General features: G+C 37.7%; 1 long non-coding RNA gene across 1 annotated transcript in view; it reads left to right on the top strand.

Annotated features, from left to right (window-relative positions):
- Positions 1-208: 208 nt before the first annotated feature.
- The window catches only part of LOC117080656, a 29,775-nt gene continuing 16,699 nt past the window's right edge, over positions 209-13,284 (top strand). Inside the window, exon 1 of the long non-coding RNA XR_004435914.1 lies at positions 209-279. This is a non-coding gene — a long non-coding RNA (uncharacterized LOC117080656). The remainder of the gene's footprint in view (positions 280-13,284) is intronic.

The following is a 13,284-nucleotide window of genomic DNA, read 5'->3' as shown; positions in this document are numbered from 1 at the left end:
ATAGGAGAAAAAATAGAAAACACTTTGTATTTTGGGTTGGTCAGATTGCTTGGAATTATTGACTCTCCTGAGTCTCTCTGGTCCAAACTGAGGAAGGATAGAAACTATAACATCTGTGCCACTCCAGATTCTTTAGAGCAGAAACTGTCAATTGTGACAAATTGAACCCAATTGTACAGAGGCTTTTGTGAGGTAGACAAACGTCTATCAGGGTCTCAACAAACCACCAAACTCAGTTCGCTTGTGCCTTCTCTCTAATTTACACCCTGGATCCCTGAGGTGAGAGACCCTGCCATTTGATCATCTGACCACAGTAAATAAGACCAACTGGAGGACTTTTAACTGAAGGGAGTTTAGAAAGAATCTAGCTTCCTGAATGTGATGACAGGCATTGAAGTTGCTTGCTCGCATGGTTTTATTACTGACACAGGGGTATGAGAGATGTTTGAAATAAGGTCATCCTTCATAAGACTTGTATTCAGGGGTAAACCTGAGCCCCAGATTTTGGTTGTAAGTTAAATCTTTTATGCTGTCTTTAAGAAAACGTGTTGCTTTTATTTATGTCATCCAAATATCAAATATCTTGTATATTGCTTTGAATAGTTTCAAGCTGTCATCCTGCCTCAGCTTCCTGAGTAGCTGGAATTACAGGCATCTGCCACCACACGTGGCCTGAATTTTTATTCTTAAAGACTAATTTCAGATGCTTATTCTAGTACTTTCTTGAGGAACACCATTACTCACTATCTGAGTTTAGTTGCTTGCAACATTTTTTATTTTTGTTTTAAAAAATTATCTTTTCCAGAAACCCAGTAAGTTATTTCTGATTTCATTAGGTAAGAAAGAGTGAATAATATCCAGTTTTAATAAATATTTTTACCTGATTATATTATTACATGGATTTAATTAAAAGAAAGAAATTTAGAGTCTTGAAAGACCTCCAGATCTAAGTAATTAAACAAAATAATAGTGAAGGAGAAGGACCTCACAGAAAATCCATTCTTAAACTGCCATTACTAGGTTAATCAGCTTATTTTTGAGTGCTATATACTTTCTCGCTTCCACAGAAGTTCAGAGGCACCTTACATAAAGGTGCAAGACAGATAAAGAGAAACATCACAGGATAGGAAGGGTTAAGTAATTGTGAACCAGAGAAAAGTGTTTGGCTTAAACCAAATGGGGATATGTGATAAATCATGTATCTCCCATTTTATGTTAAATGTAGTTATATGGGTTTATGAGGAAAGTAAGACCTTTTCCTGAAAAAACATTCTAGAAGGATGTTCTTGATAAATGGTTGGATTTTAAACTATTTGCTCCAAAATGAAAAGCCTTCAGGTCATTATTTCTTAAGGTCCAGGGTTTCACATTTTAGCAAAAGAAAAGCCTGGAAATTAGATCTCTGCATAAACCTTGCATTCCAATATTTGAAAATATCAACAAGCTACAGGAAATTAATGCCATGTCTATTATCTTACTTCAAAAAATCTCTAAATGTAAGTATTTTTATGTTACCTAAATACATAAAATTGTAAGCTAAAAAGCTAAGACAATGGAAGAAACGATGGTGTATCAGAATCAAGCTAATTATCTGATTGACTGTGACTGTTTTGCAGACAGTGGTTCAGTCCTTTAGGAGTGAAGGTACTACCCTGCTGGGATAACAGTTTCAAGTGGGCAGTGAAAACCTTAACTAGTAGGGGTTGGGCACAGTGGCTCATGCCTATAATCCTAGCACTTTGGGAGGCTAAGGTGGGAGAATCACTTGAGGCCAGGAATTCGAGACCAGCCTGGCCAACATGGTGAAACCCTGTTTGTACTAAAAAATACAAATATTGGTCGGGCGTGGTGGCACATGCCTGTAATCTCAGCTACTTGGGAGGTGGAGGCTGCAGTGAGCCAAGATAGCACCACTGCACACTCCAGCCTGGGCAACAAGAGCGAAACTCCATCTAAAACAAACAAACAAACAAACAAAAATCCTTACCTAATAGGAATAAAAATCTTGAGGAATTTGGGGTTTGGATAGTTGGATAAAATAAATGCTTAGTTTTCTGAAATTTAAGGAAGAAGCTGTTAATTTTCATGATGTGGGTATAAAACCTCTCTAGCATTTCTGGCACCACTTTATTACACAAGAAGGAAAACACAATTGAATGTTTCATGATAGTTATAGATCTTTCTGACCTTGGGACCGTCATTTTGAGAGCAATTCTTATTATAAGGTAAGCTATAAATCCTTGTGGGCACAGATGACCTTGTTCATCTTCCCTATTATAGGGCTGGGCAGGGACCTTATGCAGCCCAGTCACCTGTAACTGTTTGCTAGTTTAGAAGGAAGTGCCCAAAATTGGCAAAAATGACTAGTGGAAAGAGACTTCTCTGTGCACTGGCCCTGGCAACCACCCTTGAGCACTGTTTGTTTCTTAGGAACCAAAGTTAGGATTTTAAAACTGGAAGGAACTTCATGTTGAAGTTTGATGTGGCCAATCACACTCTCTTTCCTCCAGTTTCAGAAAAAGTTGAGTATTAGCTACAGATTGCCAATAGAGCTATATTGGAGAATTTATCTTATATTTTAAACCATTGGAATTTCTAAAATTGTTACCTTATAGAGAGGAGATTGGGTCTGAAGAATGGACAGTCAATCCAATTGCAAGGGAAATAACTAACACACAAACCCTCTCTCTCTCTCACACACACACACACACATACACATTCGCACGAACCTCCAGACTTGTCTCTAGAACAATGCTTCTAGAGACTTCTAGAAGCTATCTATATCGAAGGACTAGATTTTTACAATTTCCAATCCATAGCATACCTATAAATTTTCCAAATGCAGTAAGTATGAATTACTAGACAAATGAAGAAAGAAAAGACATGTAGAACACAAATGTTAATGTTTATTATATTAAACACATATAAAATTATATTTCAATTAATAAAATAAGAGCTACATGCAGTGGTATGCACCTGTGGTCACAGCGACTCAGATGGCTAAGGCAGGAGGATTACATGAGCCTGGGAGTTCGCGGCCAGCTGAGCCACATAGACTCCCATCACTAAACAAACAAAAACCAAATCACATAGATAAAAGCAAATAATTACAAAGCTGTATATACATTTCATTGTAAATGTGCATATAGGCAATTAAAATGTAAAATTACTATTATACTCACAACTTTTTGCCACTTGTAAATCAGAACAAAATTTAAAATTATGAGTAAAATAGCAATTCCCCACATTTGACACCTATTGCATGCTTTGCATGAACATTATGTATATCTATGTTATTTTTATAAGTCAGGTTTTTGGAGGTATAACTTATATTTATTATAATTCATATTATAATTTGCCAGCAAATCCACCCCTTTTAGGTGCACAGTTTGACAAGTACAAATACGTAAACTCATGTAACCCAATCAAGATATAGGATATTTCAACATCCCAGAAATTTCCATTGTGCCCTCTTGCAATTAAACCATTTTCACTACTACTAGCCTCTGGCAACCAGATCTAATTTCTGATAGTATGATTTTTTTCTTTCCCCAAATGACATATAAGTGGAACCAAATACAATGAAGCTATTTGTGTCTGGCTTTTTTCATTTGCCATAATGCTTTTAAGACTTAGCCATGTTGTTGCATGTATCCATAGTTCATTAGTTTTCATTGCTGAGAAATATGTCATTTGTATGGGGTATAATACAATCTGTTTATTGTGTCTATAGTTTTGGATAATTACGAATACAACTGCTGTAAATATTCACATATTTTGTGTGGACAAATTTTTTTTTTTTTTTTTTTTTTTTTTTTTTTTTTTTTTTTTGAGACGGAGTCTCGCTCTGTCGCCCAGGCTGGAGTGCAGTGGCCGGATCTCAGCTCACTGCAAGCTCCGCCTCCCGGGTTTACGCCATTCTCCTGCCTCAGCCTCCGGAGTAGCTGGGACTACAGGCGCCCGCCACCTCGCCCGGCTATATTTTTGTATTTTTTTTTAGTAGAGACGGGGTTTCACCGTGTTAGCCAGGATGGTCTCGATCTCCTGACCTCGTGATCCGCCCGTCTCGGCCTCCCAAAGTGCTGGGATTACAGGCTTGAGCCACCGCGCCCGGCCGACAAATTTTTTTGTAGCTCTTGAGTGAGCTCTGAGAAGAATTTACATCTTCATAACAATCAGCCTTATTGAGAGACAAGCAGGGTCTTACCATTTACTCATGTTTTCACTTATGTTCTTCAGTCAAGTTTTTTTGTTTTGTTTTGTTTTGTTTCTTGAGACAGAGTCTCACTTTGTCGCCCAGGCTGGAGTGCTGTGGTGCAATCTCTGCTCACTGCAACCTCTGCCTCCCGGTTCAAGCGATTCTTTTGCCTCAGCCTCCCAAGTAGCTGGGATTACAGGCATGCATAACCATGTCCCGCTAATTTTTGTGTTTTTAGTAGAGGCGGGTTTTTACCGTGTTGGTCAGGTAGTTTCAAACTCCTGACCTCCTGACCTCAAGTGATCTGCCTGCCTGGGCCTCCCAAAGTACTAGGATTACAGGTGTGAGCCACTGCGCCCAGCCAAATTTTATAGCTCTTTAATAGGTTCTCTATGTTTTGGGTTATGCAAAGAATTATGTTGTTGTTGTTGTTGTTGTTATTTTTACTGCTGGCACCTGTTTTTTCATTATATTTTCCAACTGATTACTATTTTTCTGTGATATTGTATTTATAGATTTTTATTTAAAACTAGAAAAATAAGTATTCTAATTAGTTTCAAAAGTATTTGAGCTTATTTTGGGGGCGAGGTTTCCAAATAGATAGTTATATAATCTGTAAATAATTATAAAATAGGTAGTTATATAATCTGTAAATAATTATAACTTTATTTCTACTTTTCTGATTTTTATACCTCATTTCTTTGATATTTCGTTATTTAGAAGGATTTTGGTTGATAATTTTAGGCATTTCCTCATAACATTACATTTTAGACATTATTACTTTTTTTATTTATTGAGGCATTTTAAAATCAGGAATAGATGCCAATAGATTACCTTATGTTGAACATTTAAAAAATTCTGAAGGCCAGGTGTGGTGGCTCACACCTGTAATCCCAACACTTTGGGAGGCAGATCATCTGAGGTTGGGAGTTCAAGACCAGCCTGACCAATATGAAGAAACACAGTCTCTACTAAAAATACAAAATTAGCCAGGCATGGTGGTGCATGCCTATAATCCCAGCTACTCAGGAGGCTGAGGCAGGAGAATCACTTGAACCTGGGAGGTGGAGTTTGTGGTGAGCCGAGATCGTGCCATTGCACTCCAGCCTGGGCAACAAGGGCGAGGCTCCATCTCAAAAAAAAAAAAAAAAAAAAACTGAATAAACTCTATTTGGCTATACTACATAATTATTTTAAAATAATGCTCAAATAGGTTTGCTAATATTTCATTTGATATATTTGTATCTATAATTATAATTCTGGAGTTTAATTGATATTATTGTTAAGGTATGTTATCAATTTTGGGCTATTCTCAGCTGAGAAACTGGGAAACTCTTCATCCTTTTCTATTGTCTAGAAAACTTTAACTGCATAAGCATACTTGTTGCTTAAAAGATGGGCTTCACTCATCTATATGCTGGTTTTCTTTCAAGACTTTTACAAACATATCAGCCAAAGTATTTTTTAAAATCAGATTTATTGATTCAAGTACTTGGAATGGAAAACATCAGGTTTATTGAGTTATGATTTAAATAGAGTGAAATTGACCCTCTTTTCATATATACTTCAATGAGTTTTGCTACATATGTGCAGTCAGGTAGCCACCAACCAATTAAGATATAAAATAATCCAATATTCCCCCAAGAGTTATTTCAGGGTACCCCTTGGTAACTCTGAGCCTGTTCCTGTAGTTTTTCCTTTTTTTGTAATGTCATGTAAATGGAGCCACACAGTTTGGTTCCACAGTCTTTTGTATCTGACTTTTTTGACTTAGCATAATGCTTTTCAGAATCATACATGTTATTACACGTATCAGTAGTTTATTTCTTCTTATTATTGAGTGGTATTTCATTGTATGGATGTAGCAAAATTCATTTATCTGTTTACCAGTTAATGGACATTTGGGTTACTTTCAGTCTTGGGCAATTATGAATAAAGTTACTATAAACATTTATGAACAGATTTTGTCTCTATATATATTTTCATTCCTCTTGGATAAATGTTAGTTGGTGTTGTTCTTTTTAAAGTTGTTCTAGCTATTTGGGGGCCTTGAGTTTCTGTACACATTTTAAAATACAGTATATATTTTGTTTAAAGTATTATTTTAAAAATATACTTATATATTTCTATATTATTTATATATAATTTTTATAAAGTATTATTATAAGTAATAATACTTATTTAAAATAAATCATACATTTTAAAATAAGCTTGTGATTTCTACAAAATATCCTGGTATTTTGGTTGGAATTGATTGAAATCTATAGATCAATTTGGGCAGAATTGACATCCAATATCAATCCATTAATATAGTATATCTCTCTATTTATTAAGTCCTCTTTAATTTCTCTCTTCAATGTTTTGTAATTTTCATTATACAAATTTTGCACAGATTCAGTTAGATTTATTCCTATGTATTTGATGGTTTTGGAAGCTATTGTAAATAGCATTTAAAAACTTCAGCTTTCTGACTGTTCACTGTTAATATGTAGAAGTATAATTGATTTTGGTATATTGAGTTTTTATCCTGAAATTATCCTAAACTCACTTATTATTTCTAGTAGCATTTTAAATAGTTTTTTTTTTAATTTTGTATATTGGTGATTATAAATCTTCTAATAAAGAGAGTTTTATTTTTTCCTTTCCAATTGTATGCCCTTTTTATCTTGACTTATTGCATTGGCTATAATCTTTAATGCAATGTTAAATAGTAGTAGTGAGAGCAAACATCCTTGCCTTCCTCTTGATTTTAGAGGAGAAAGAATTCAGTCTTTTACCACAAAGTAAGATACCAGTATAGGTTTTCATACCCTTTATAAGGTTAAGGAAGTTCCTTTCTATTCCTAGCTTGCTGAAAGTTTTTATCATCAATTAATGTTGGATTTTGTCAAATGCTTTTCTGCATCTTTTTTTTTTTTTTTTTTTGGTATTTTTTGGTAGAGACAGGGTTTCACCATGTTGGCCAGGCTGGTCTTGAACTCCTGACCTCAAGCGATCCACCTGCCTTGGCCTCCCAAAGTGCTGGGATTACAGGCATGAGCCACTGCGTCCGGCCTTCTGCATCTATTGCGATGAGCATGGGATTTTTCTTTTTTGGTCCTTTGACATGATTGTTTATATTGATTGATGTTCATATGTTGACTCAACTTTGGCTTCGTAGGATAAACTCTATTTGGTCGTGATATGTCATCATTTATATATTGATGAATTCAACTTAATAAACATTTTGTTAAAGATTTTTATTTACTATTCATGAGAAATATTACACTGTTTTATTTTCTTATAATGTTTTACTGTGGTTTTGCTGTCAGGGTAATGCTGACCTCATAAAATGACTTAGGATATATTTCTTTCTCTTCTATTTTCTGGAAGAGTTTATGTAGGATTGGCATCATTTCTTTTTACATGTTTGGTAGAATTCACCAGTGAACTCCTCCGGCCCTGAAGTGTTCTTTGTGAGAAGGTTTCAAATAATGAATTGAATTGCTGTAATAAATAAAGGACAATTCAGATTGTATTTCTTCTTGAGTAGTTTTTGTCTTTCAAAAAAGTCTATACATCTACCTAAGATTTCAAATTCATTGGCATAAAGATATTCACAATATTATTTTATCTTCTAATTTATGTAGTATGTATATTAATATTCTCTTTCATTACTGATTTAATAACTTCTGTCTTCCCTCTTTTTTCCTTGATCAGCCTGTCTAGAAGTTTATCAATGTTATTGACCTTTTCAAGGAAACAACTTTTAACTTCAAAAATTTTTCTCCTTCATTTTCTATTTTAAATTTTATTGATTTTTTTCCTCTTTATTATTTCCTTCCTTTTGCTTGACTTCTTGCTTTGGTTTGCATTTGATTTTTATTTCTTCTTTTTTTTTTTAAGTTTTTTTTCTTTCCTTTTTTTTTTTTTTTTTTGAGACAGAGTCTTGCTCTGTCACCCAGGCTGGAGTGCAGTGACACAATTTTGGCTCACTGCAAGCTCTGCCTACCGAGTTCACACCATTCTCCTGCCTCAGCCTCCCAAGTAGCTGGGACTACAAGCACCCACCAGGTTAATTGTTTTTTTTTTTTTTGTATTTTTAGTAGAGATGGGGTTTCACCATGTTAGCCAGGATGGTCTCGATCTCCTGACCTCATGATCTGCCTGCCTTAAAGGGGAATCTTAGATTATTGATTAAAGGACTTACTTTTCTAATACGAGCATATAATGCTATACATTCTCCTCTAAGCTACATCAAGAGTTTTAAAATAAGCTTGCTTTATGATTAATTTATCTAGCATGGATTGAATTGATGTATTTTTAAATGCTTAGTGACAGTGTCTGCATTACTTGTCTTGGATCAGTAATAAACATTTTGGTCAACAGATCACATGTTTAGTATCTCTGCATTAGAAGATGTGACCAGGGGGCTGGGCGCAGTGGCTCATGCCTATAATCCCAGCACTTTGGGAGGCTGAGGCTGGTGGATCACTTGAGGTCAGGAGTTTGATAGCAGCCTGGCCAACATGGTGAAACCCTGTCTCTACTAAAAATACAAAATTTAGCAGGGCATGGTGGCATACACCTGTAATCCCAGCTACTCGAGAGGCTGAGGCAGGAGAATCACTTGAACCTGGGAGGTGGAGATCGCAGTGAGCCAAGATCACACCACTGCACTTCAGCCTGGGCAACAGAGTGAGACTCCATGGGACCAGGGTTTTGATCCAGCTTTGCTCATCATATGGATGAAGATGTATAGGCTGGAGGGAGAATATTGTATCTGTGACCACTCAGGCAGCCAACCAGAAAGAGAAGAGCAGGCCCTTAGAAACTGCAACCTTTAACACCCCACATGGTGTGTTAGAGAGGTGGATCCACAGGATAGGGCTCTAGTCCTTTCCCACCTTAGAAAGGAGTCAAGATGAGGAAGAGTTAAATAAAGTGCCTTTTTAATACCAAAAAGAGAGTAGGAATTCCTATTCCACGAACCTGCTTGAACATGAATAAGGAGAAAAGAAAACAAGGGTTCCATTCTCCTTTTTTTTTTTTTTTGAGACAGAGTCTTGCTCTGTCACCCAGGCTGGAGTGCAGTGACACAATTTTGGCTCACTGCAAGCTCTGCCTACCGAGTTCACACCATTCTCCTGCCTCAGCCTCCCAAGTAGCTGGGACTACAAGCACCCACCAGGTTAATTGTTTTTTTTTTTTTTGTATTTTTAGTAGAGATGGGGTTTCACCATGTTAGCCAGGATGGTCTCGATCTCCTGACCTCATGATCTGCCTGCCTTAAAGGGGAATCTTAGATTATTGATTAAAGGACTTACTTTTCTAATACGAGCATATAATGCTATACATTCTCCTCTAAGCTACATCAAGAGTTTTAAAATAAGCTTGCTTTATGATTAATTTATCTAGCATGGATTGAATTGATGTATTTTTAAATGCTTAGTGACAGTGTCTGCATTACTTGTCTTGGATCAGTAATAAACATTTTGGTCAACAGATCACATGTTTAGTATCTCTGCATTAGAAGATGTGACCAGGGGGCTGGGCGCAGTGGCTCATGCCTATAATCCCAGCACTTTGGGAGGCTGAGGCTGGTGGATCACTTGAGGTCAGGAGTTTGATAGCAGCCTGGCCAACATGGTGAAACCCTGTCTCTACTAAAAATACAAAATTTAGCAGGGCATGGTGGCATACACCTGTAATCCCAGCTACTCGAGAGGCTGAGGCAGGAGAATCACTTGAACCTGGGAGGTGGAGATCGCAGTGAGCCAAGATCACACCACTGCACTTCAGCCTGGGCAACAGAGTGAGACTCCATGGGACCAGGGTTTTGATCCAGCTTTGCTCATCATATGGATGAAGATGTATAGGCTGGAGGGAGAATATTGTATCTGTGACCACTCAGGCAGCCAACCAGAAAGAGAAGAGCAGGCCCTTAGAAACTGCAACCTTTAACACCCCACATGGTGTGTTAGAGAGGTGGATCCACAGGATAGGGCTCTAGTCCTTTCCCACCTTAGAAAGGAGTCAAGATGAGGAAGAGTTAAATAAAGTGCCTTTTTAATACCAAAAAGAGAGTAGGAATTCCTATTCCACGAACCTGCTTGAACATGAATAAGGAGAAAAGAAAACAAGGGTTCCATTCTCCTTTTTTTTTTTTGGCTGCCTTACCTAGGCTGGCGTGCAGTGGCATGGTCACAGCTCACTACAGCCTCAATCTCCGAGGCTTAAGCAATCCTCTCACTTCAGCCTCCCAAGTAGCTGGGACTACAATCATGTGCCACCACGCCCGGCTAATTTTTTTGTTTTTAGTAGAGATGAGGTCTCACTATTTTGCCCAGGCTGGTCTCAAACTCCTGGGCTCAAGTGATCTTCCCTTCTCAGCCTCCCAAAATGTTGGAATTACAGGTGTGAGCCACCATGCTCAGCTGTTACCATCACCTTTCCCAATTTACACACCTTAGACATAAAATAATTTACTACAATTTCATAACTAAGGCTTGCAATGCTTAAGCGATATGCCTAAACTCAATCAGCTGGTTAGTATTAGAACATAGAAAGTTACCTGACTCTTTCTCAAATGTACTCTTTCCAGAGTGTTAAGATTGAATCATTTCTCCCTTGCCTTTTAGCTTATAACTAAAGTATAGAGCTGTGATGTGCTGTGTGTGTGTGTGTGTGTGTAGAGAGGTAGATTTTAATTACTTAAAATTTTTGATTAATCAACTTCTGGTTAATAGAGATAGTTGTCATATCAAAGATTTCTGTTTTAAGAAATAGAAATTGTAATGTAACATGTTGTTAATAGTGAGTTATGTCAAAGGCAGTTAACTTTGGAGCCACATCTGTCTGATTCAAAACTCTGTGCTCTTTTTACTTTGTCTCATTTCTTCTCACATGTGAGTACAAGCCTCAAATCATAAAGGGACTTACTTTTGCCTTCCAAGGGTTACTTTTCTTGCTGTTTTTCCAATTGCATGATACCTGCCCCCAGAGTACTGACCCTAGGACATAGGGCTCTTAACTAACTGCCCTTCATACAAGAGGAATGAAGGCTTTCATGGAGTTGAGGTCTGTTTGAAGCAGAAACTAGTGTTGAAAGAGCAGTTGCTCCTCATACTAAATTGTCCCAAGAGCAAGAAGTGAGCCTGCTCTCTCTGCTTCCAGCCAGCTGCCCATCTCTGTTACACACCCCCTTTACCAAGGCAAAGGGTTGTGTGTCTATCTGCATATTCATTAAAATGCACCAAGTCTCGGAACTGGCTTTCTCTCCCCCCATTCTACTGCCTGACAAAGGATTTGTCACAAAAGACCTTCTTCCCAGTTTGTAAAACAGTTGTGTAAAACTCGGACTGTAAAGTCACAGTTGACTGCTTTAATGTGGAACAGCTGGGAGGGTGTAGACACACTGGCAGGTTGAGACAGGGACTGGGAATGGTCCCCCATTCTGCACAGGGTCGACTTAGTCACACCACCTGCTGCCCCTATTATTTCAAGAGCAAACCAGTCATGACAGCCTCAACAGACGGACACACGGCACCAGACGGTGCAAGGGAAGTTAAGAAAAGACAAATTAAGTGATCAATAAAGATAAGGGACCTGCTCAGCAGTAAATGGTGCTGACAGACCAGACAAAACATGAAGCAAAAGGGCATTTGATAATGTGGGGTGTGCGAAGCTTAGCGTCAACCTTCATAGTGTTGACATTTCAGAGACCACTGGGACCTTGGCAGTGGATTTTCCTAGCTGGGCTGACTTGAGTTGTAGGTGGTTGCCTTCATCTTTCCATTGAACTCAGAGAAGGGTCCAGGGCCCAGCTCGGAAGTGTAGTAAGCCATGTACATGGAGGAGGTCACCACTGGCATTGCCCCAGGCCAAACTAGACAGTGCATGTGGGTGAAATCCAAGGTCTAAGATCCACAAAGCTACCTTTCTTTTGATGTTATGAGGGGCATTCATTTGCTGAACATTAATTCATTTATTCATTCCATCTAATCTTTAATAAGTGTCTATTATGGACATAGGCATAGTGCCAGACCCTAAGGGAGATGGGGGTATGGTGGTTTTGTCAGTGGTGATGGTACAAAAATGAAGTAATTTTTCTGGAAGATACTGCAGACTCATAGAGAGCCCATCCCACCCCAACACCTCCCCACCTCAAAACCATTTTAGATACAATGTCTTAAACACCCATAGTGTACGGATATACAACATGCTAGAGAATGACCAAGTCTGCTTTAAGAAGTCAAGAACATTTTTACAGAGGAGTCTAGCAAGGAGAAAGTTCAATGAAAGACATTTCTGGCAGAAGAAGCAGCATAGAAAAACAGAGATGTGGCAAATTTGCTTTTCTTTCCCAGATCTGGATCTCAGAGTTCTCAAAGCTACAGGCTACCCAAGGGTGAGTTATTTGAACAGTAAAGTTTTATTCATGTAAACAGGATATTAAGAGAGTAAAAATTCAAATTAATTTTTTGAGATAAAAATCTAATACATCCAAGAAATTTGGGGCTTTTGTCTAGGGCTGCTTCAGATTCTGTCCCTAGATCCTCCTGGGATTTGTGCTTTTGCTTCTCTGCCATTGGTAGAAACATTTGAGACTTGTATATGAGATATCCAGTTTGGTGCACCTGGAAAATAAGGTACATAAAGACAGAGTTGGGATGGGCAGGAAAAGACAGTGGGAAAAAGGCTGGTCAGAAAGGCCGCAGTCAGGATGGGAAGGGCCCCCAGACTTCCTACCTAGATAGGACTTTACAATGTACAGAGTACTTTTACAGAATCATTTCAATTGAGCCTCATTATAATCCTGCCAAGGACTTTGAAATGGGGATAACAAGAGCACATCAGTGGAATGTGTTGTTTAATATTTGAATTTAAGAAAGGTTCTTTGACTAGAGCAAGAAGAATGGATTTGATGGGAAGAAGAGAGAAACTAAAATTTCTCTAAAATTTTCTTTGAAAGTGCCTACAATACACCAAACGGTTGAACATTCATTATTTTATTTAAAGTTAGCTCTACGTGACAGAAAACTTAAAATATTAGTTTAAATAAGGTTGATTATTTTTAATCATTCACAGAAGATGTTAAAAGGTAG

Source organism: Trachypithecus francoisi, unplaced genomic scaffold (assembly GCF_009764315.1).
Source record: "Trachypithecus francoisi isolate TF-2019V2 unplaced genomic scaffold, Tfra_2.0 Lachesis_group8, whole genome shotgun sequence".
NCBI classification, from domain to species: Eukaryota; Metazoa; Chordata; class Mammalia; order Primates; family Cercopithecidae; genus Trachypithecus; species Trachypithecus francoisi.
This window is presented reverse-complemented; position numbering and strand designations above follow the sequence as displayed.